Source organism: Leopardus geoffroyi, chromosome B1 (genome assembly GCF_018350155.1).
Source record: "Leopardus geoffroyi isolate Oge1 chromosome B1, O.geoffroyi_Oge1_pat1.0, whole genome shotgun sequence".
NCBI lineage: Eukaryota > Metazoa > Chordata > Mammalia > Carnivora > Felidae > Leopardus > Leopardus geoffroyi.
Window position 1 is genome coordinate 163,391,522 of NC_059327.1, and position 25,526 is coordinate 163,417,047.

The window sequence follows — 25,526 nt, forward strand, 5'->3', positions numbered from 1 at the left end:
TGCCTGGTCACCTCCAGCTGCAAGGGGACTAGGAAAATGAGTATCTGGCTCTTTAAGGCCCAACAGGAAAGATGCAAAGGACTGAGAGTGGCTGGGTGCAGCCCACCAACAGTGGCTCCTGTCACTTGGAGAAAGAAGGTGTGGAGACCTCAAGGCTATCCCCTGGAGGGAGAGGACACCACAGGAGGAACAGTGGCTCCCATAGTTACAGAAGAGAGCTACATAGAGTATCTTTCCTCATTACTGAAGCAGTTTTTACTCATTCTGGGAAAACTGAACAAATGCAGGAAACTGCCTATAACTACATCACCCGAAGAAATGCACTGATAACATTTTAGTGTCAGGAATAGCTTCTAATGGAGCTGGATCTCCTAAGCCAAGTAGAGACATTCAGAGGGTCTTCAACCGAGGCCTTCCGGGTCTGTCCTAGATCTGTGAGTCGAAGTACAAGGTTCCATCTTGACTCCTTACACTCCTCAGGAACGGAGAGAGGGGACGCGGCCAGTTTATCAGTTACATATTGCTGCACAATGAGCCACCCAAAACTTGGTCACTTTAACAGCTCTTCATTATTGCCATGATGCTGTGGGTCAGGAATCTGGGCAGGGCTCAGCGCGAGTACTCGAAGAACCTGTCACAGTACTCGTCATGTCACAGAGGCTCAGTAGTGGTGTTTTTATGGTTCATTCCACATGCACCACTATTCCAAAGGTTTTGCAATGCCCTAGGAGGCCCCACATGCTCTGTCAGCCCGCTTTGGTTTCTCTGTTACTTCCTTGTCCTTGTCGCTCCCTATTCCCCTTCCTCTGACCCCTCCTGCACCCCTTCCCTGATAGCGGGTCATTCCCTAGGTCCACAGTCCTGCCCCTGGATATTCACACAGCAGACTTCCCATATCCTTTAAGACTTCCTCAGACACTACTTTTCCATGGAATCTACTCTTGCCATCTGTATTCATGCCCTAGGACTACCAATTACCACAACCTGGGTGGCTTAAAGACAGCAGACATCTATTTTCGAACAGTTTGTGGGGCCAGAAGCCCCATGTCAAGATGCTGACAGGCCCACACTTCCTCCGCAGGCCCTAGGGGAGGATCCTTCTTTGTCTCTTCCAGCCTCTGGTGGCTGCAAGCATTCCTTGGCTCGGGGTTGCCAACTTCTGCTTGTGGACTCTTTACCTGTCTACCTGTCTCATACTTCTCTCTGCCTTTTCCTGTCCTCCTAAGGACATCTGTCATTGGATTTATGCCACTGGAGAATCCAGGACGATCTTATCCCAAGACTTGTGATGGTTAACTTCCTGCATCAACTTGACTGGGCTCAGGGAGGCTCGGGGAGCTGGTAAACCATCACTTCTGGGTGCGTCCACGAGGTTGTATCTGGAAGAGAGCAGCATTTGAATTGGAGGACTGAACAAAGCAGACGGCCCTCCCCAACACAGGTGGGCATCATCCAATCCACTGAAAGCCTGACTAGAACAAAACTGCAGAGAAAGGCAGATTTGCTCTCTCTCTGCTTGAGCTGACACATCCGGCTTCTGCCCTTGAACTCTGGTGCTTCAGTGCTTAGGATTCTGGACATACACCAGGCTTTACACTATCAGCCCCTTGATTTTCAGGCCTTTGGACTCAGACTGAATTACACTACCAGCTTTCCTGGTTCTCCAGCTCGTGGAGAGTGATCATGGAACTTCTTGGCGTTTATAACTGCGTAAACCAATTCCTACAATAAATCTACTCTCCTATCTGTCTGTCTGTCTCTCTATCTATCCATCCATCTATCCTACAGGTTCTATTTCTCTGGAGAATCCTCATACAAGACCCTTAACTGAATTACAGCTGCAAATATGGTCACTTTTTTACCAAATATGGTCACTTTCACAGATTCCAGCGGTTAGGACTCAGACATACCTCTGGGGACCATTATTCTACGCACCATACCACCCTATTTAATAATTACAAAATTAAGGGTGCCTGGGTGACTCAGTTGGTTAAGCATCTGACTTCGACTCAGGTCATGATCTCGCGGTTCATGGGTTCAAGCCCCACATTGGGCTCTGTGCTGACAGCTTGGAGCCTGGAGCCTGCTTCAGATTCTGTGTCTCCCTCTCTCTCTGCCCCTCCCCTGCTCATGCTCTGCCTCTCTCTCCTTCAAAAATAAATAAACATTAAAAAAAATTTTTTTAGGGGTGGCTGGGTGGCTCAGTCAGTAAAGCGTCCAACTTCGGCTCCAGTAATGATCTCGTGGTTTGTGAGTTCCAGCCCCACGTCGGGCGGGCTCTGTGCTGACGGCTCAGATCCTGGAGCCTGCTTCAGATTCTGTGTCTCTGCCCCTCCCATGCTCATGCTCTGCCTGTCTCTGTCTCTCAGTAATAAATAAATGTTACAAAAAAATTTTTTTTTAAATAATTACAAAATTGTGTCTACACACATGTGGTCCTCCTGATGCGCCTTCCCGGTTTTTATGTTCCAGCATACTTGAAACCTTCTAACATACTATATCATTTGCTTATGGATAACTTTAAGGTTCTTCTCCCCTTGCACTGGAATGTAATCTCCCACTAGAGTGAAAGTTTTGTTCATTGATGTAACCCACGAATCTAGGCCTACAGTAATGTTTGGCACACAGTAGGGGCTCACTAAACACTTAACTGAATAAATGAACGAATGAGTGCCACATGTTATGGTGAACCAGTGGCCTACATAGCTACTGGCATCCAGGCAGAAGTCAATAAACTCCTGTCGAATGAAGTGAGAGTAAACAGTCGTGAACCTGCCATTAGGAGAACCCTGCTAGGTCCTATCTGGAAAAGCAGAGCTACTCCCTTCCCAAGCTTACTTACCTAGTTTTTAATGTCTTTTCCTCCTCATATTTCCAAACCCTGTGCTGCCCACTTTAGGAGCAGTGATTCTGTCCTGGTGATTCAATGTTAAAACAGTTCCTGAGCTGGGTGAGCTGAAAATTACTCCTTCCAAATTAGAAAAGGTTACACTTCCAGAGAATAAATTCTGGTCTCCTAATAAGGTATAATTAATCACACCAATGAGCATATTGACCAAAAATAGTTTCCAAACAGCAACTTAATGCCAGTTAATTATAAATCAGAGGGTTTGATAAATCCAAGATACTGCTAGATGAAGCATTGATGACCCAAGAAGAGCAAATCAAATATTCCATGGAAAGATAAAAATGGGAATGTGCTGTGTGCCTGCTTTCCAGAATGCAGCCGCCCTGGGCAACCCACTCATGCTTACTCTCACTGTCCTGTATAAGCTACTCTGGGATGCACTCATTTCTTTATTTCCTGAAATGATGACCTTTAAAACTAAAAAAAAATAAAATTACTGACTGCTAAGAATGCAGTGTGGGAGTTTGGGTTTTTTGGTTGTTTCATCTTATTTCAATTTGGCTTGGGTTTGGTTTTTTGGGGTTTTTTTTTTTTCTGCCTTCTATAGAGTTCACAGCACAACTGAAATCTTTAAATAAAAGTTTATTTCTTATTTTTAATAAAGGAGTAGGAAATGTTTTGAAGGATGTTTAGAACACTTGGATGAGCAAAAGGAAGAAAGTAGGGTTTTGTGTGTTTGTTTGTTTTGGTTTTTTGGTGTTTTTGGTCCTGAGATCCAGAGTCACATGCTCTATGGAGTGTGCCCATAGGCGCCCCAGGCGCCCCAGGAAGAAAGTGTTTTAATTGCCTATAACCCCACTGCCCCGGGACATCTGCGGACATCTCGCACACTGTGTGCCATCTCTATCTTTTTGCATCTCATGACCTCCCTCGCGTCTTGCCCATCTCACTCTGTTCCCATGTTTTAGCTGTGTTTATTATGGCGATTTAAAGGTGACACATGCCACAGCAAGCAAACTAACCAGTGACGCCCCGCTGACCCTCCTACCCTTTCTCTCATGCTGTGTCCTCAACTCCTGGGGTCACTCCTGCGGGAGAAGCCATCTTCTGCTTGCATTTGTCTTGCAAGCATTAAATCACAAGCCTCCAGTAAGGGTGGGGTGGCTCAGGGCGGGAACTGCACCCCGGAAGCCACGGTGGCTCTAGGCCTGTCTCAGACGTACTGTGGGTATTTAGCTGCAACGATCAAATAACGAAAAGAATAAAATCCAGGGGCGCCTGGGTGGCGCAGTCGGTTAAGCGTCCGACTTCAGCCAGGTCACGATCTCGCGGTCCATGAGTTCGAGCCCCGCGTCGGGCTCTGGGCTGATGGCTCAGAGCCTGGAGCCTGTTTCCGATTCTGTGTCTCCCTCTCTCTCTGCCCCTCCCCCGTTCATGCTCTGTCTCTCTCTGTCCCAAAAATAAATAAACGTTGAAAAAAAAAATTAAAAAAAGGAATAAAATCCAGCCATCATCCATCGTTACAGACTGCCTACCCATGCCAGTGTTCACATTATCTATTGCTGGCTGGCAGGTTATCCTTTTGAGTTTCTCATGGTTGCCAGTGGACCGTGGCTGGGCCTGGAGTCATCCAAAGGCGCATCTGGGCTGAACCACCAAAGACTCCCTCACATAGCAGGTGACATGGTGCTCCACGGACTCTCCTTCCCTCTTCATGTAGTGTTTTACCCTCTAGGCCTTCTCCACTTGCCTGGGGCTTTGCAAGGCATGGTGTCCGCAGGGGACTTGCGCTTCTCACGTGGCAACTGGCCTCAAAGTGGAAAGCAGAACGTGGAAAGCTGGGCCAGGTGAAGGCCATACCTTGAACCGGGACTGGGTCACATCTGCCACGTTCTAGGAGTGAAAGCTGTCACCAGGCCTACCCAGATTCCAAGAGGCAGAGAAACAGACCCTACCTCTTGCGGCAGGCCGCCCTGCAAAAGGGGATGTGGGATGGGAAATATTGTTGCCGACATCTTTGGAAACTATGGTCTGCCACAGCTGAGCCCTGTGTATGACCAGAGTATAGCCCTCAGTCCTTAGAGCTAGCATCCAGTAGGCAAGGAAGACATGAAACAAATAACCACGCAAGGAAATACCTATTTCCACAGTGAAAAGCTACAAGGGAAAGGAACAATGAGAGAGGTGTTTGGCCAAGGAGTGTCTCTCTAAAAATGGAGCACATCGACCGAGACTCCAATGATGAGGAGGAACTCTCCAGGGCAATAGCATCCTAAGCAAAAGGAACAGTGTGTGGGAAATAAGAGTAGGGTTAAAGTGTAGGGGGCCAGAGGAAGATGGGTGCAAAGTGAGGTTGAAAAGGTAAGCCAGGGATAGGCTGTATATGGCCCGACAGCCCTCATTGAATAATCTGGGATTTTTTTTTTTTTTCTTGGTACAAAAGAAAAAGGTTAGGCTTGTTTAGGTTAGGCTCAGCTATAAATAACAGAAACCCAAAATAATAACTCTATTAAACTAGGCACAAATATATCTTTCTCTCACATGTGCTAAGTTTCGTGTAATCCATCAGAGGCAAGGATGCCTGTCCATAGTTTCAGAGACTAGCATCTTCTGTCTTCCATTGGCCAACCACAGAACACAGTTTACCCCACCTCATGGTTCATGAAGGCTGCTTGAACTCCAGCCATCACATCCACATGGCAGCGGGCAGAAAGGAGGAAGGAAGATATGTTTTCTCCCTTTCAGGATACGCATCATTTCCACCAACTCTCATTGGCCAGAACTTAGTCACTTAATCATGTAGCCAAACTTGTCTGTTAGGGAGACTGGAGAATGGAGGGCATCTATGTGCCTTGTTAAAATTAGATACTTTATTATAAAGGAGGACAGAGAAAGTGGATAAACAGCAGCCTCTGCTATAGTGCTGGAAGACTTTAAGGAAGGGAATCTTTCTTACATTGCCAAGATGTGTTATAACATAGGACACTGGCTTCATTGTCAAAGGTCCTAAGTTCCAGTGCCCCTCCAACACACATAACTGTTCTCTGGGTGACCTTGAGAATTTTCTTAACTTCTCTGGGCCTTCGATTCTCCATTTGCAAAAGGGAGGCTATCTTGCCCGCGTCCTAAAAGTATTATGTTAACTAATGAGGCCATGATAATAAAAGGGCTTAGCGGGAGTAGAAGTCATCATTTTTACGGAGGATGTTAATTTTATCCATTCTGTGAACTATTTAAAGATTTGGAAATAAACAGCGCTCTGTCTTTCTGATGTTCATCCTGTAACCTGGCAACCAGTAAGAAATTTTTAAGCGCACAAAGTGGAATGATGCTCACTGCCCTGGCGTGGACAGAAGTAGGCTTCCTCAGAAATGCCAGAGTTAAACTGACCTGCGCCCTGAGCAGAGAGCGGTCATGAGCCTTTGGTCTCAGAGCTCAGATTTCCGAAATAAGGGACCAGAATGTGGTTTCCAGTAAAGCCGGACGTGTTCATACGTCGCATAGAGAGAAGCAGGATTTAGGACGAGTCGGTCTCTAAATTCTGGATTAGAGGCAAAGTAGAGACAGAACTAGAGCCCATTTGTTCTTGTTCTGAAAAGCTCCCTCTACCAAATAATATAGTAAGATTAGCTATTGTTTATGAACTGCCTACTAAGCTAAGCAGCAGACTCCAGGCTAAGCTCTTTAAATAATTCTCATTCATCACTCAACAGTCCCAAGAGGCGAGTACCAATCACGCCTCCATTTTCCAGATGAGAAAACTGGGGTGTAGGAGGCCACAGTTAGTGTAGGCTAACAGCAGGATCTGTCCCAAGAAGTCTGGCTCCATAACCCTTGAATGCAAACCACTAATCACCCTGCCGCCAACTACCTAGAGTCTTAAGATGCTGCACTTGCAATTCAGCACACAAGTCTTGAAGGCCTCTATGCGCCAGGCTCTGGACTGGATGTTGGTGTTGTAGAGGAAAAAAAAAAAAAAGACACAATCCTAATAATCCTCAAGGAGTTCACAAGTTGGTGAGGACGGACACTGGGTAAAGTCCTGCTGGGCATGCTGAGTGGTTGCTGCATATATTGGAGGAAGGCCTAACCTGTTCTGGAGGCCATGCAAGAAGCAGTCGGGGAGGGCTTCCTGGAGGAGGCAATACCTGAACTGAGTCTGATGTCTCTGATTTAAATACCCTCGAATGTGTCTGAAATAGTATACATCACACACACACACACACACACACACACACGCTACTGCTTTATAATTACTCCTTTTGATCTATCAGTTTGATCCCAATTTATTTACAAACAGAGCTGCAGTACCATTAGTAAGGATGGCTGGGTGGGCTTTCTTGAAAGTCAGCCCACCTATTTTATGGCTCAGGTGTTTCATTTTAGGTTCCAGCAGATTTTAGAGAAAAGGCAGCCTCGCATAAGAGTTCAGAGGATGACAGAGGCCAGGCCCACATCTGCTCCCGCCCCACCCCTGTCTGGAGAGCTGGGTCCCTGCTGTGATCCAGGTCATTCTTTCTTCCGCTCACACTTCCTTACCACGGGCCTGTTATGACCCATCTTTTATCCCCACGAAAATTGTTTCCATGGAGAACGTTTTGTTCTATTGGAAAATGGAAACCTTGAAACAGAAAACAACTAAAGCACGTGTTCAGTTTTTTATCGCTTTTCTGGGGGTCGTCACATGGGAGGGTCTGTGTCCTGCCTGTACCCATCTGAATACTCTTTCTCTCCCTTTTTTTCCTCATGGGGTAAGAAAAATGAAAACGGGACTCCATCCCATTGCAAGGAAGTAAGATCCAGAAAGAGTGCGGCGGGAATGGTGGGGGCGGCCTGGGTCCCTGGCCTTGCCTCCCGAGAGGTGTGGTGTTCTGGATATTCAGCTAGTAGTTACTAGATGCACAAGAACGTGGGCTTGGCACAGAACTTGTGCAGTGGATGGCAGTACAGAAGGGGTGTGGCCAGGGCACCTGCTTGGAGCCTGCACTTGACATTCATGGAGAAAATTTCACAGGTTGCTGTCAGAGATGATGGCAGGCTGGATATGGTAAGGAAGGAGTTAAAGGCTTCCTTCAAGTTTCGAAGAAAGAAAAGATCAAGGGAGTGGAGGGAAAGAATGAGTGGACAGAAGAGAGAAAAAGAAAAAGCAAAGTTAAGAACTAGGGTTCCCAAAACCAGCTTCTCCCAGAAATTCTTGTCACCATTTGTTAAAGGTCTAAAACCCACATTTCGTGAAAAACTGTCAACGTTTACCATTAAGACTAGAACTCCTATGTGCCATGACAGTGTGGGTTAAAGCATCTGAGTCTTGGGGAAAAGCAGAGTTATTATTATTTATTTTTTTGGTAGGCTTCATGCCCAGTGAGGAGCCCAGTGCGGGGCCTGAACTGCTAAATCAAGACCTGAGTTGAGATCAAGAGTCAGATGCTTAACTCTCTGAGCCACCCAGGCTCCCCAAAGCAGAATTAATTTTAAATTCCTGATGGTACTGCTTCTTAGCTGAGTAACTAAGTAACTAGACCTCAGTTTTCCTTGTGAGTAAAATGGGTATGAAAATACCTGAGTAGAGGCAAAAATGGCTGGGTCCATGGGTTGCAGGCAGGGGCTCTGAGAGAACTGTGGGCCTTTCCTTCTCTTGCAAGATTAGAAAACCTGATGGCCTGGCCTGACTGCTCCCTACAGTCATTCAGTGAGAGAGGTCTCCAAGGAAGGCAGGTCTGGCTGCTGAAGGGCTGGAGCAGGGCCTGCCTGAGGGGAGAGTGGCCCGGTCCTGACAGCACAGGAAGAAATGTGTAGGGGGAGTGTGGGTGAAAACGGAGGTAGGTGACCACCAGTCTTCCAGCTCCGCTCAGGCATTCCACTGATAATCTCTGGTCCATGGGGTTCTCACATGTTAATTACTTTTCTTCTCTTATCCCTGTGTATAGCCTTGTGATACTCTGGAAAACAATGCACCTGTCCATGAATTTATGCCCTATATTCCTGATGTGGAGCTTTCATGCCAACGTACCCAGTTTTTTTTAAGCAAGCTCAACGCCCAACACAGGGCTTGGACGCATGACTCCAAGAGTCACATGCTTTACCAACTGAGCCAGCCAGGCACCTTTGTCCACATTTTTGAAGTTGATGGCATTTATGTTCTTTCTTCAATAGTTGTCCCTTTCTCTTAGGTTATGTTGACCTGTGTGAACTCACCCCCTTGAGCAGGCATTTAATGGCTCATCTTCAAGTTCTCAGAACTGAGCCCAGTTTGCTGTAGGGACTGTGTGAATAGTTGGGTGTGTGTGCACACATGCACGTGTGCACGTGTGAATGTGTGCATGTGTATGCATGCATGTGTGTACATGCAACCGTGCATGCACGAATGTGTGTGCATGTGTATGTACCTGTGAATACATGTGCATTATGTGTACAGGCATCTGTGCACACATGAATGTGTGTGGATGTGTGTGCATCTGTGTGTGTACTTGTATACATGTGCACACACGTGTGCATGCATCTGTGCACGCCTGAATGTGTGTGTGTGCATGCATGTGCATGTATGTGTACACGCATCTGTGCGTGCGTGTGTGTGTGTGTGTGTGTGTGTGTGTGTGTTCCCACCCAGCGTGGCACCTTCTGTCAGCTCTTACACTCTATTACCAACCTCTCTTTTAATCAATTCATCCCAATCCTTTGACATATTTCATCTTTAAACCCACAAGAATGTTAAGATTCTATCTGGGCTTCAGAAAGTATATATTTAAAAAGTCACTTCAAATTGCATGATCATTAATCTGGGAACATTATCCTTTTTGAATCGTTCAAGTTGTTTCATAAGCAAATGTGTCCTTTTCCCTCTCTGTTTAGTAAGTTAACTAATCATTCTGGCATTGTCCTGATTTTTGATGTTTAGAAGCCCCCACAGTACTTCCTTGCATTATGTAGATTTCTGACAGCTCTTAAAATAGCTTGTAATCAGAAAACAAAATGATATTCTCCAAGATAGGCTTTAAAGAATACATTCTCCAGGAGTGGCATTAAAAGAAAAACTTATATATGTAAGCAATTGCTTAGGAATGCACTTTAGTACAGTAATTTCTTAATGTGATGACACGGTCTAAATATGTTTTACTGGCAAAGTACTTGAAACAACTTATCAAGGTACTTTGTGCTGTGGAATGAGTTACTTCTCTCCAAGTCAAGAGATCCAAGTGCTCTATGGAGAAATAGAATGTAATGCTTATTTGGGGGGATAGCTCCAAAAAGAAAGGAAAAGAAACACTAAACCTTACTAAAACTTGGAAAATGTAGTGTGCTTAAGGGAAATGGTTCATTACAGTTGATCATGATAAAGATATCATAATGCAGTGAAACTACTTTAGTCTTGGGTATAATTGTAACATTCTGACTTCTTAGAACCCATTCAGTATTTCACAGGAATCTAATCGTTGATTCAGCTATTCAGGTATGTTTAGTTTTGTCATAAAATTTACTAATGTATCATATACATAGAAAAGTACATTTTAATGTTGAGGCAGTGTTTCCTTGTAAAGACAACATTTTTCCCATTATGAAATGTTACACACACACATGCACACACACACACACACACAGTTACACAGAAATGTCTAGAGATAATAAGAATCACCCATAATCACACATTTAAGGACAACCACTATTAACATTCTGGTGTATTCCTTCCAGCCATCTTCTCTGCATAAATAATGTAATTTTTCAAAATTAGGGCATCATAACACGTCTACAATTCTGCATCCTGGTATGTTGTCCCTGGTGTTTCTTCCAGACACATGCTGGGGAGCTTTCTCCACTTCAGCATACATCCTTTCACACCGTCAGCAGCGTTGGCTACATCGTCTTCCATTGAATGAATATACCATGATTTAAAAAAAAAAAAATCAGTTCCCAGGTATGCACTGCTTGTACAAACAATGGTGTAGATAGGTCTCTGGGCACATCTGTGACTAGTTCTCTGGACCAAAGGGTATGAATATCTGTAAAGCTGTTCCCATATAAGGCTGAACTGCCCTGCAGAAAACCTGTGCCAATTAATGTACCGGGAATGTGTAAGGACAGTGGGGAAGGTGAACGTGTACACGTGTACACGTGTACACATTCGCGTGTACACGCGAACGTGGGTTCGCGTCTTGCCTCTGCCCCCTCCAGTTATGTGATATTCCTCAGACCTTCTGAAAAATGGAGGAGATAAACATATGTCGTGCGGCTCCTTTGAGGATCCAATGAGATGGAGTGCTTTGGCCGGCAAATGGCACCTCATGACCACCAGCAGGAGACCCTGACAACCAGATTCTTCCACTTGCTGATTCAATTCTCTCAGCAAACACTTGCGAGTGTTCTCTGGATGTCGGGATCCATTCCTGGTACTTGGGGTGCATCCGTGGACAGACCGATGAAGATCGTGTCCCTAGCAGACCTCCTGTTCTAGTGGGGGGAGGAGACAGACAGCAAACAACATGAAAGCAAGCAGACGAATCAAACAAGTAATTGCACAGTATACGAAGGCAGTGGGCACGCTGTGGGGGAAGAAGCAGAGCACAGTGAGGATTTCCAGGAATTCAGAGGGCTCAGGTTGGAATTTTAAGAAGGGTAATCAGAATAGGCGCCAGTGAGAAGGTGACAGTTGAGGGAAGACTGGAAGGGGGTGAGGGGGTTAGAGCGGCAGATAACAGGAGGACGCGCTGTAAGCAGGAGCGTGCCCGGAGCCTTCCAGGCAGGTGAGGGGCAGCGTGGGTGGAACCCAGGGCTGAAGGGGAGGCTGGGAGGAGATGACGTCAGAGACGTCCACAGACCACATAGGTCTTGCGGGGGGCTGGGGGGTGAGGAGCCACTGCACGGTTCTGAGTACGGGAGTAACGTGATGCTTCACGTTTTGTAAAAATCACTCCGGCCGCTGTGTTGAGAACAGACTACAAGGGTCAAGGGTAGAAACAGGGAGGCTGTTAAGGGGCCTCTGCCGTGGCAGGTCTTGGTGACTCCACCCAGGGTGGGAGTAGCTAAGATGACCACCGTGGTCTGATTCTGGACATGCTGTGAAGGTACCACCAGCAGGATTTCCTGTGGGGCATGAAGGGAGTGTGGGGTAGGAGAGAAATAGGAGTCAAGGATGTATTCCATGGCTTTGACCTGAGCGCCTGGAAGGATGGAATTGCCTTTGAGAGGAGTGAAGATGAGGACTTGAGCTGGGGAAGTGCTGGGTTTGAGGAGGCTGCCAGACAGCCAAGTGGGGATCCTGAGAAGGCAGCCAGGTAGATGGATGTCTGGAGTCTGGGAGAGAGGGCTGGCATGAAGATATAAATTCATGAGCCATCGGCATATGCATGGTCATTTTACAGCTCCAAGATTAAAGAAAATCTCTAAGGGCACGTATTTGGAAAGAAAAGAGGAAAGGGTCAACGACTGAACTCTGTGGGGGTTCCAACTTTCAAAGATGAGAGCAAGAGGGGAAAACCGCAAAGGGGACTGAGAAAAGACAAAGGCTAGCCCCGAGATGGGCTGAAAGCTAGGACAGTCTGACTGATGTCCTGGAAGCCACGTGAAAGAGGAGGAGGAGTTGGGGTGCCTGGGTGACTCAGGAGGTTGAGTGGCCCACTCTTGATATCGGGTCAGGTCGTGGTCTCCCGGTCATGGGATGGAGCCCCGCGTTGGGCTCTGTACTCACAGCCCAGAGCCTGCTTGGGATTCTCTCTCTCACTCAATCTCTGCCCCCACTGGCGATCTCTCTCTCTCTCTCAAAATAAATAAATAAACATTAAAAAAGAAACAAAGAGAGAAGACTTGGAGGCAATGAGTACAGACAAGTCTTTCAGGAAGTTGGCTCTAAAATACATGCGGAGCCAGCCTGGGCCTCCTGTTCGTGGTGCACTCTCCGTAGCTGGTGCTGCCACCCTGGCCGTGGCCACTCACCCCGACTCACCCTCAGGGCTGCAGCCGGACAGCCACCTGCTGCGGAAGGCGGGGCCCTGCACCCTGCAGGCACCCGGCTGCCCCCCACCCTACCCCAACGCCTGGGATCTCCCCGGCCACCAGACGGCCAGCGCACCGCGCCCAAGTGGGCCACTACCAGCACCAGAGGCAGATACGGTAAAAAGAGTGATAAAAAGAGCTGCCCAAGGAGCTGGGTCGTTGTCCTTGGACAAGAACGGAGACAGGGACTTCACTGTGTAGACCGGAGAGATGGAGGTCTAGAACCTGATGTTTGCCCACTCCTCGCTGCCCCTACGCCTGCTGCAGGGACCCGAAGTCTGCCGCCCACCGTCTCCCGCATCGCATGGCCCACGGGGACCTTCTCTTTCCCTTTGCACCTGCCCTCTTGAGACTGAACCCCTAAGTGAGGTGATGAGAGACCAGGTATGGGTGAGGAATCCTGGAGACAAAACCAATTACATTTCAAACCCACCAAAAGAGAGAGAGAGAGAGAGAATGAGAATGAGAGAGGGTCCCCCTGGCTCAGGAGGCCAGCGTTCGGCGAGGCCTCCTTAAAGAGCTGACCCCGGAGCGTATGGCTGTGGCTCTCTTCAGTGGTTGAGGAAGTATAATGAAAAGAAGGTGGTGTGTGTGTGTGTGTGTGTGTGTCTGTGCGCGCGCACGCATTACAAATGGGAAAGATAATGGCATGTGTGCAAGTGTATGGAAAGGGTCTTGGAAAGAGAGAAAACTTTCTTATGTAGGAGAGGGGAGAGCTGCGGGAACAGCATCTTAAGTAGGCAAGAGTGAATGCAAGTGGAAAAATCCGTCTGAGATTGAAGCATAGGAAATTCACCTACACCAAGGCGTGGCTTCAGGCTCTGGTAAGTGGTAAAGGAAGTCTGTGAACACTGTCTTCCCATTGCCACACGTCCTCATGCATATACTGAGCATCTACCGAATGCCCAGCACTAGGTTGTTCATTAGGTCATTTTACCAGCTCCTTACGTTATTGGCATGCCTTTACCTCTCCAGAATAGTCAGGAATGTTTAGAGGATTCACAGGGTTTCAAGTGGCAGGGGTAATAGTCCCCATGGTAGCCTGAAGGGATAAGCATCTTTCCAAAGCCCTCCCTGACTACATGAGCCCTTCCTGGGGTCAGGAATTTGAAGCAGTTGCCCTATCATCCATCCCTAAGCACTGATAGAAGCTTGAGCTAAAAATAGTTGTGCTAAATATAAGAAGTCCAGTCTTTGTCTGAATTTTGTCAACTAAAAAGCCAACATCTACATCTACATATTTGGAGACAGTTGCAGAAACCCTTGGATATTTGGAAACATCAGAAACCTTGGCATCATTTGGCATTTGCCAAGCTTTATACTCCTTATCTAGGTATTTTGGTTTTGTGTAGACAGAGCCAGGCAGCGTGAATGATCCATTTAAAATCAAGCCTCTGTCCACAAAGGTCTGTTTCCATCCTCCTGGAAGCCCTCACTAAGGAAGACGACAGTGCTCACGGAACCATGAGAAACAAAACGTCATCTCTGTTTGACCTTGATATTGTCCATGAGAATAAACACACCCTTCTATTTAGGGGTAAACTCTTTCACCAAATTTTCATTTTGTGCTTTCACTCTCATGCTAAGCAATGAAACTATTTTGGTTTCTTCCATTAACTCAAGCAATTGCATCTTTCTCCCATCTTCTTTCTAAAGTTTGATGAAATCTTAAACCTGTTGTGGCTGACGTGTACTATTCGGGTTCTTATCAGGCCTCGTGGTTAAAGTCAGTGCTGCCTTTGTTGCCTTTGGATGAGGTTACTGCAGTTCGTTATGAGTTTTTGGATAAGATACTGCAACATAACCGACTGGAAATTAAATCCAACGCACCGTTCGGCTTTTCAAAACACCTGTGAGTCTTTGTAGTCAATTAGGTATTAAGTTCAGCTTCCCTTATTTTTTCAAGGTATCATGATAAAAGATAGGCAGATGTTTTACCCACTTTTCTTTCCGTCCTTAATAGCACTTTGTAATCCGTCGCCCCATGTTTATACATACTTATTATGTATGAAATGCCCTTCAAATCAAGAAAAAGCAAACTTCTCAGTAGCTAGCTTCAGAATCTCTGATACCTCTTTGTCCCTCTGGTGTAGTAATAATTCAAGGATGTTTCAATGACTTTCTATATATGGTCAGATTCCACGTGAACGAAAATGTTCAGAGGCAGCTAGTGAATCTGCCAGCTTCTTACTCCTTCGTCTGTGGTTCCTACAATATCCTTGATGTGATGTGTATTTTGAGAGTTAAAAATCTGTGAGATTGCTCATTGCTGTAGCTAAACCTTTGAATCTCAGAAATGTTATATTTTGTCATCACATATGTATAAAAAGAAGAGGGTAAAATTATAATTATTGATGACTATGTATAATTGAGTTGTATTACATAGAGTAACCCTATTAGTTGAATCAGATAGAATGCTGTAACATGGGGTGCCTGGGTGGCTCAGTCGGTTGAGCGTCCGACTTTGGCTCAGGTCATGATCGCACACTCTGTGAGTTCAAGCCCCGCATCGGGCTCTGTGCTGATGGCTCAGAGCCTGGAGCCTACTTCAGATTCTGTGTCTCCCTCTCTCTCTCTGCCCCTCCCCTGCTCATGCTCTGTCTCTCTCTGTTTCAAAAATAAATAAAAACAGTAAGAAAAAAAAAATTCTTTAAGAATGCTGTAACAAACCCCAAATGTCTGTGACATAGTGTTACAGAAGTTCATTTCTTCCTCATCATTGTAGGTGTCTTGCTCAACCAGTAGCCGTTCGTCCCCATGGTCATTCAGGAACCTGGGCTCCTTCCAAATTGTGGGTTCAAGAGGCCCTGTTAATTTGGAGTCCTCTGAACCTGGATACCAGATGGTGGAGGGAGCATAAAAAAGGCACACCCCATTTCTTACAGGTCCCAGTTTTTTTTTTTTTATGTTTATTTATTCTTGAGAGAAAGAGAGACAGAGTGTGAGCAGGAGAGGGGCAGAGAGAGAGGGAGACACAGAATCTGAAGCAGGCTGCAGGCTCCGAGCTGTCAGCATAGAGCCCGATGTGGGGTTTGAAGTCACTAACTGCAAGATCATGACCACAACCAAAGCTGGATGCTTAAGCAACTGAGCCATCCCAGTGCCCCTAAAAGTCTCAGTTTAGAAGAGATACACCACTCTATTCATACTCCATGGGTGAGAATTAGCCATACATCCTGATTTGGATGCAAAGGAGGCTGGGAAATGTAGCTTCTGGTAGGGCAACTGCATCTAAGTGATAACTCTAAGGTAAGGAAGGGGGTAACATGAGTGTTAGCCAGCCATCTCTGTCATACTTGTATAACGTAATTACATTCAAAAAGTATATTCCAGGGGCTCCTGGGTGGCTCAGTCGGTTAAGCAGCTGACTTCGGCTCAGGTCATGATCTCGCGGTCCGCGGGTTTGAGCCCCGCGTCAGGCTCTGTGCTGACAGCTCGGAGCCTGGAGCCTGTTTCGGATTCTGTGTCTCCCTCTCTCTGACCCTCCCCCGTTCATGCTCTGTCTCTCTCTGTCTCAAAAATAAATAAACGGTAAAAAAAAAAAAAAAAAGTATATTCCATAATGACTCCTACTATTAAACATTGGAAATACAGTTAACAGAGTCATGCTATACATACTGGTTTATTAACTAGCTTTTTATTAACAATATATTGAATCATACAGCTGTCACATGTATTTTGGATGTCTATCATTTATATGAACAGAGCATGGTTACAATTAGCAGCCAAAGCATTTTCTGGTCTGTCTGTTTGGCAGTTAATATCACAAAGACAGAGACCAGTATGGAACTGTGTAGTACAAGAGGGTGACTTCAGGGCTCGGGGTCAAGCATATCTGGGCTCATGTCCCAACCCTTGTATTTACTAGCTTGTAATGATAAGGAAGCACTTTCCTTAGCCTGTAAAATGGGGATAGGAACTTCAGTTTTTCTATCTGTAAAATGAGGACAGTAACTTTTTTAATTAGGTTTCTGTGAGGGCTCCAATACTAACGACTATATTTTTCAAATATTATACATGACTTTATACGATTTATATGGTTTTTATTGAGACGTAGTTGATGAAACATTCTATGAGTTATGTTAGTTTCAGGTGTACAAAGGGATGGTTTGGTATTTGTATAAATTGTGAGATGATCACCACAATAAGTCTAGTTAACATCCACACTGCATATAGTTATTTTTTTCTTTGTGATAAGAACTTCTATCATCTATTTTTTAGCCACTTTCAAATATAATACAGTGTTATTAACTGTGGTCACCATGCTGTATGTATATTACATCCCCAGGGCTTATAACTGGAAGTTTGTGTCTTTTGACCACCTTCACCCCTTTCACCCACCTCCCCCACACCCCACACCACCTCTGGCAACCACCACTTCTTTGTTCTCTGCATCTGTGACTTTCAAGTCTCATAAGAAAACTTTTATACTGTCAGCATTTTACGGCCTGGTGAGGTGAACGAACAAGTAAAGCCAAGTTTAGACTGTATCGCATCACTGGGGATCTTGATGCTGATGCAGTAGGTCTGGAGCAAGACGATGAATCTACATTTTTAGCAATTCCCCAGGGTGATTAATATTGTCCAAAATTAAGGAACACTGATATAAAGACTCTATCCAGACAGTATCTCAAGAGGCAATTTGGGTGAGACAAATTTTCATCGTAGGGGATCATCCCAAGCACTGTAGGCATTTTGCATCTCTGTCCCCTGCCTACCAAATACTGTGATAATGAAAATGCCCCACATTTTCCCAAATATCTCTTATGGGAGCAGGACCACTCATGGTTGAGGACAACTGATCTAGTTCAAAAGCTTCACCTTTTCAGATGAGGAAGGTGAGTCCCAGAGAGGTGAAGGGACTTGCTTATGGTCACACAGCCAACGGGTCAAAAACCAAGTATTCTGCTTCACGCTGAGGGCTAGTTCCACCACGTGACCATATCAGTTTAAGATGCGTTTAACTGCAAGTCAGAAAGTCCAATTTGATCTTACTTAAATAACAGGGAAATTGATTGGCACACTTCACTGGAAGTCCAATGGTAGAGCCCATTCAGAATTATCTGAATCCTGTGGCTATGATTCTATATGCTTGTGGCTTAACTGGCTTTGCCTTCCTCTGTGTCAGTTTCATCCTCAACCTGCAACAAGATGCTGGGCAGTTCCCCCCGGGTGAGAAGGAGAATAAACTCAACTAGTCACAGAGAAGAGTCAAGGACCCAAGCAAACAAAAGGAGTGGCCATTCAAGTGTAGACTGTCCATTGGGGCGCATACTGCCAAAATGAACATTAAGCACACTCAAAGAAAAAAAGTCTGGGAACAAGAAAGTAATTAAAAAGTAACAGTAGTCACTAATTGTATTTTCAAAGGCCAATATAGGAACCTGAGTCAGATACCACAGGGATACTTCCTTATGGTCTCAGGGCTCCTACTCATCCATAGTCTGACACTACTTCAGAATCGTTATGTTTCTCTTTCCTGGAAGCTTTATTATCTTTTCTCTTTCTTCCCTTGTCTCCTGCCCTGTCACTCACACACATTCTCTCCATGTTGAGTGCCAAAGACCCAGAAAACAACAAGCCAAGACAGGACTCACCACACAGTTGGAGGTAGGAGAAAAGCTGAGCAGACAAAGGCAAAATCATGCCATAATTGGAGAGGGCACCATTCTGCTAGACACTGCTATTTGTAGACATTTGATGCTATTTCTCATACCATTGCCACACACACACACACACACACACACTCTCTCTCTCTCTCTCTCCTCTCTCTCTCTCTCCAGCGTCCTTGATTCTTTGCTGATTTGCTTCAGGCTTAAGATCCTAGGCAGGAGAGTCCCTTTAGCTGAACCAACAGCATATTCCCATGTCCTGGATGCTAAAGGGCAGAGGAAAGTATATGTTTGAGACAGGTGCTGCCTTTGGCCAAGATTCATACAATAGGGAATTCTCCAAACAGGAAGGTAACTCCGATGCTGGGCAGGCATCTGAACATGGCAGTGGATGGATGGTTGGTTGGTTGGTTGGTTGGATGGATGGATGGATGCAAGGATGAATTTGGTTGTTCTGATGGGCCACACAGAATTCCTCCCCCCCACCTTTTTTTTTAACATTTATTTATTATTGAGAGACAGAGCCAGACAGAGCATGAGCATGGGATGGGCAGACAGAGAGAGACACAGAATCCGAAGCAGGCTCCAGGCTCTGAGCTGTTAGCACAGAGCCCAATGCGGGGCTCAAACTCCCACACCGCAAGATCATGACCTGAGCTGAAGTCGGACGTTTTACCGACTGAGCTACCCAGGCGCCCCAAGTTCCTCCCCTTTTTAATTCCCTATTCTTTTCTCCTGAGGCTTTAAAGCACAGCAGGACTTTCCCAGGGATCGGGCAACCATTCTATCGTTCAAAGTCTAAGTACTACTTTCACCTCCTTCTATGTATAAAGAGAGGATAAATTAAATTAAGGAGAGGATAATGTTTGTGAGAGAGCCAGAAATCATCCGTGCCTTTGTTAATCTAACATGTAAAATAACTGTAGTTATGTGTGTGAATAAACAGGTCCTCAGGTTCTCCCCCAGATCTCCTCCACAACCTTTGATGAGTCATGTCTGACATCTTCAGACATCTGTGGCCACGAGGATAGACGTAAGCCAGTATTACATGAGGACGACCTGGGCAAGCAAGGCATTTAGTACATTCAAAGCCAAGACATATACCTTGAGACTTCAGAATCAAAATTTTGTGAAATGACTATTTTGCTCAAGATCAATGTGTCTACAGTTCTGAGCACACTTATATATGAGGCACCTTAACTACGTCATTGCACTTAATCCTGACAACAATGTCAATATCCCCCTTTTGTTTATAAGGAAGCTGAGAGGATGTACTTCTCTTGAGGGCACACCACTAGTAAATAACAGAGCTGGGATTCCAAGCTGCGCCTGTCCAGGTGCAAAGCCTCAGCCTTGTCCAGGACACCCAGCGGTCAGACTCACAGCCTCATTCCCTCCCACACCAACTGGACTAAAGCGAGTCCTTTCTTTGCCTCTTTGATGCATTTGACTGCAGTCAGTTAACCCGCTTTTTTACATAGACTTTCTTAATGGATGTTAATGCTGCTGTTCTAGAACTAGTTTTCCCTCTCAGGATACCCAGGAACGTTTCAAAGTCACACTGAGCAGTAGCAAATTACATTTTCCTCAACAAATTTCTCACGTGGTCATAAAATGATTGTGGATGTTGCCTGTGTATGTTGGTGTTTATGACCTGGCTGTGAGCAGTAATTCAGGAAAACATCAAAGTTTTGTGGGTGACAAAGAATCACCTCTGATCTTCACTTCAAAGACAACCAAACAAAAACACCTTCCCAGCAACACCTTTGAGATTAATGTCAATCAGGTTTTTCCTCAACTTGTTGATACAAGTATGTGCATTATAATGAACGAAGCTTGTTAGAAAACTGTAAGCCTCCTCTAAAATGGCAGTAAAAATGCCCACAGGACACACACAATTTTTTTCCTGATGTATTATAAGAGAATTTAGCAAATGGACACTTTTTTACCCCTTAGCCCTGATTCTTTAACACCTATTTTAAAAGGGTTCCAGCAAGTTTCCATCACAAAGAGGGCTGGTGCTCTTTCTAAGCCCGAAAGTCTAAACACCTGACATTCTCTGTACTGTCTGCAGAACTTTCCTTTCCTTCCTCCTCTCCAGAACCCACAACTAATTATCCCTCTTCTCCTGACTACATGCTCAGCTTCACAGCGCCTTTTGGTCTGGGTCTGGGGCCTATTTGAAATTCTCAGTTCAATCTCCAGCTCTTCTGGAACGTGGCAACTTGAGAAAGGAGGCCTTGCTCCTGGCGCACTTCCCAGGCTGCTTCAATGCCTCATTTCGGTGCCCCACAAGTGCTCAGTGCGACCTCAACCACATCACTGACTGTACAACATCATCTATGAGCTCTCAGAGAGGTAAGACCACGTCTGGATCATTTTTGTAGCCCAGACACATAGCCCAGTGCCCAACACACAGTGGGTGCTCAGTTAGTGGCTTCCGTCCAATTACGTGAATGAATGGAAATACAGACCACCCTTCCTGCATATGGCTGAAAAAGAGAGTCCCCAGGGGTCTAGGAAAGGAGAGGAAGCATGTTGGGGATAGGTCAGCTGGAGCAAGGATGGGCAGTTGGAGTATGTGACATGGAGAGGTCCAGGGAGTCAGAAGAAGTACACTTACTAGAAAGGAGTGCATTAGGCACAGGCTAACGGTGACAGAGATGATAATACAGCCATTGTAGGGCCCGGGATAGAGCTTCAGGCCCCAGAGGGCTGGTGGTATTTTCTGCGTAATCAGTGTCCAGATGGACTCTATCCTTTTTCACTCTTTCCATCCAGAAGTGTGTGGCTGGGATTTCGTATTTCTTTGCTATGTGTTTATGTGAGGTCCAGGCTAATGTGGTAGCACCCTCAATTGGGGGACAGCTTCCTCAGTTCTGCACACCCATGGCCTCCATGATGAGTCTGGCCCAGTATGAGCTGGATAACACCCCCTGGGGCTTGACAAGATCATCTGTGAGTAACCGACTCTGCTATTGATTGAGGGCACTATGAAATACCTGAAAATGGTTTCGAGACATTTTCAGTCTCAATACCCTGAACTTAGTCATTCATTACTCAACAAATATGTGCCGAGTTTCAAATACATGTTAGCTACTGTGCTAGATCAAATGATACGGCCTCACACAGATCACAGTTGTAATGAAAGCAACAGCAATGGTCAAATGTAAAAACATTACACTTTTCACATTCACTCTGTGCTTCCACAGCCACAGGAGAATGTGAGCAAGAGCAAAAGACAGAATATTTGTTATGTTCAATTTCATCTGAATTCCAGCACATATTAAAAGGGCAATTTCTACGCTGAGTTACTGAAATGAGGTGAGAGTTGATTTGGGAGAATTTTATGAAGAGAGATTATTTTCAATTTTTATGTAACATTCATCCCAGAGTCCAAATAACAACCATGGGGATCCACACAGCCAGAAGCATGAAGCAAATATATTAGAGGGATTCAGTTGCAAAAAACAAAATTCACATTATGTCTTACAGGTCGGCCGGTCTCAGAGTCGTGGGGGGAGGCTGCCCATCGTAGCCCAGTTCCGTCTTCAGACTCATCAGTGAGAGAAGGGACTCCTTCCTCCCTGGAGAAGAGTGAGGAAGGGGGCAGAGACAGACAGGTATGTTATCCTACTGGAAACACCTCTACCTGGAACCTGGAGGCGTGGGGAATCGCGCACTTTCCAGGAACCAGCTCCGTATTTGAAGTAATCGATTTCATTCCTTGTGACGCTGACCTGGATGCTGTCTTTCAAAACCAAGTCAATCACACGTGTGCCTGACCTAATCACCGCAATAAGGGCTGCCCCTGCCCACAGCATGTAGACCAGTAATAGTCGCCTAGGATGGATACAAGAAGCTTCTGACGAGCTGGAGCTGTGCAAAATCCCCAAGTGCAAGAGTGTCTTCTTGCCTCTTGTACCGTCAATCCCAGGTCCACCGCGTCAGCATTGGGATCCATAGAAAGATCCCAGAGTGGTCAGCAATCACTCTAAAAAGCATATTATCACAAACTTCTCAAACTGGTAAACATGCACGGATACCACATCCTGACACATCAACTCTTGACATTATTGTTTTCCAGCAAGTCAGCTCCATTCAACACAGGCTTTAATAATGTATTTCAGATATTCTTACTCATCTTACTGAAAACAGAGTGCAATTTTGAAAACAAAATGAACAGACCTCCATTTACAAGGCGACTCTTTCACTTCCTTTCTACTGTTTTGATTATCACTTGAAAGATTTATCTTATTCTCCTTTTGTTTGAATTTGGAAACTGGAATGTTGAAGAGCAGCTGACAAAGCACATATTCCAGACTTTAAAGTTTTAGCTTAATATTAACTCATCAGGGGGAAAAAAAAAAGTATGAAACTAACCGATCTCCATTTGTCATGAAAATATGGCAATAAAAATGCACCTGCAGTTACAAAACAGGTCAAGGTCATTTGTGGCGCTTATTAATCCTGCCACTCCTGTGAAAAAGGCTAAAAGCACTGCCTACCTTTATTTTGCAAATGGAAAAAAAGTAACAGGTTTCGTCTTGCTCTGGGTATAATAGCAAAGCCCGTGGTAGAGCCAAAAATAGAACCTGAAAGCATTCGTGTTCCTTTTTTGATATAGAACAGGACTCAACCCAAGCAGTCTCATTAAAATTGTGCTACAGAAGAAGGAGGCTGCCTCTTCATTCAATTTTCCTTAATAGAATTAAATAGTTCATCATGGCTGTACTTTCAAGTGGATACCTAATGCTAATTAGTTTAACTGACCAACCAAAACTCATTTATACAGTAAGTTCACAGGCTCCATTGGATGCTAAACAACATAGGTAGCATGTAATCACTTTAAAGAATTCTTTTAAGAAAAAGCAGTATTTAAAATCCAATATAATCAAACACGATAGGACCGCAGCACGATTGCTTAGGGTCAGCTGGTCAACATGCAACCTCTAACATAGCTGCCTTACTACAACTCTGGATTTTAAAAGAGTTCTAAATTAAATCCCGCAATCACTTTTAAGAAAAAGCACCTTCCAAGTTTCAGAAGTTGAGAATTCCATGCTGCCATCCTGTGTCCACCATCTGGCCACTGCAGCTATGATTTTCGTTTCCTCCCCTACGTTTGTGCGTTAATGTACGAGTGTTGCAGTGGAACTTAAGTCAGTGTTGCTAGTGTTTCGCATGTGCTTAGAAACCCTAACGTGTCCAGCAGCCATCTATACTACTAGACTGGGAACAGAGTAGTTCTCACAAAATATTAGCAATATGCGGATCCTCAGGAACAAAATGAGGAACTTCATCACGCCTGCTGCACCCAGTGGGCAGGTAAAAGGATTAAATGAGATCATCTATGCGGCTCAATACACATACAGAGCAGGTAGTAAAGGGCGCCATGAAGGTTAGCTCTTAATATCTTTAACACGCTGGCCTGACACACGCCAGCCTTGCCAACAGCAATGTTTTATTGACATACAGCTATAAAACACATTATCAATAAGCATCATTTACGGACTTCAGGCTCTGGCATGTTCTGGCAGCCACCAGCATCTCCGGCCACATCCCCCACTGCAGCCCAATTTATATCATGCCTCGTCCTGTATTTCTCTCCACACACACACCCCCGCCCCCCCCCGCCCTTGGCGTTTTGTGCAGAAGTCACAGCAGCCTTCCTGCAATTCCATGAAAGCACTGAGCTCTTTCCTAGAACACACACTCTGCACATGCATTCCCCTCTGTGTGGAACTATACCCGAGGGTCCTCTCCTTTGCCCCATAAACTTGTCTTCAGTTTTCTGCTTAATCAAAAGCTGAGTCTTTGATTACTATTGTAACTCTTGTTAAGTGCTAATTTTACATTTTTGATGTGATTCTTGTATTAATGTCTATTTTACCCACTAGACCCTTCCACCAGGGCGAGGTTCACATTTTGGGGTTTTTTTTTTCCCCCTCACTATCTGTATACCTCCAGGTCTAGCGCAGCGTTTGGCCTATGTTAGGTTCTCAACTCATATGGGTTCTATAAATAAATAAACAAACACATCCCAATAGGAGGCTACGGCTCCCAAGGACTGAGCATGTCTCTTTCCACTTTATTTCATATTCGCTGTTCCCCTTACCCCTGGCCTTAACTCTATTATGAAAATATGCATGTTTTACGAGGTTAAAAGAACTTGGGAAAAATAAAATGTAAATTTAAGTTTAAAAAGAGAGGGAAGAAAAGAGATAACGAGATAATCACAGAAATGGCTGGTTGGTCAACATTAGCAAGGGGCAGTTTGGATAGCAGTTAAACCACTGCTGCAGGCTCATTCAGGGACTGGGAGGAAGGACTGGGAAGCTGAAGGGTTTGAAAAGCCCTATTCCCATCCCCCACAACATTCTTCTTCTTAATAATAAAATACTTACGTTTTTCTCCTTAGCATTTGTCACCCTAAGATATATTGGGTATTTTTGTCTTGATTTTTCTTCTCCACTGTAACATCTAAGGCTTTTGTTTCATCCATTTAAGGATTAGAAACGTGCATGGCACACAGCAGGCACTCAAATGTGATAAAAATGTGGCACAGTAAAGAACAGCTCAGGATTTTAGGAGGCTGTATGACCCAGAGCTGTGGCCCAGGGGCTGAGCTGGGGAGAGGTAAGGGCCAAAGCCTCTCCAGGACAGTCCCCGAGGAAGGAACGTTGGCCTGAGAGAACCACATCCACGAGGGTCTTGAGGGACGCCATTCTCCCGCCCTGGTTCTCAAGCTCCAAAAAGGAACTAGACTAGTCTCCCAGTCTAAGCCAGAGAGGAAAGTCCCACGCGCTGAGGCCTTGGGCGCCAATGACAGGGCCCGCCCCTTTCCGCCCCCGCCCTCTCGAGGATTGGCTGCTCTCCCTGCCACCCCGCCCCAGGCCTCCCTAGGATTGGCTGCTCTCCCCCACCGCCTCGTCCTTTCCCCGCCCCCTTCCCGGGGATTGGCTGCCTACTTTCTAGCCCGGGCCTCTGGCTGGGTCTCTGGTGTTCGCGGGCTTTTGTGTCTCACGCAGTGCGGCGGTGAGTGGGGCTCGATTCTCAGGTCCCTTGCTGGGGGGAGAACG

The 25,526-nt window shown here is 45.5% G+C and overlaps 1 long non-coding RNA gene across 2 annotated transcripts; it reads right to left on the reverse strand.

The window, feature by feature from the left end:
- Nucleotides 1–1,001: 1,001 nt before the first annotated feature.
- On the reverse strand, nt 1,002–25,237 carry LOC123595995. Of its 2 annotated transcripts, XR_006711469.1 has the most exons (3): nt 24,852–25,237; nt 21,938–22,031; nt 1,002–1,379 (listed from the first exon to the last, which is right to left on the reverse strand). It is a non-coding gene; the product is annotated as an uncharacterized LOC123595995 (long non-coding RNA). The 2 variants fall into 2 exon arrangements; XR_006711470.1 differs by lacking the exon at nt 1,002–1,379 and having other exon boundaries at nt 21,874–22,031.
- Between the last annotated feature and the right edge of the window lie 289 nt (nt 25,238–25,526).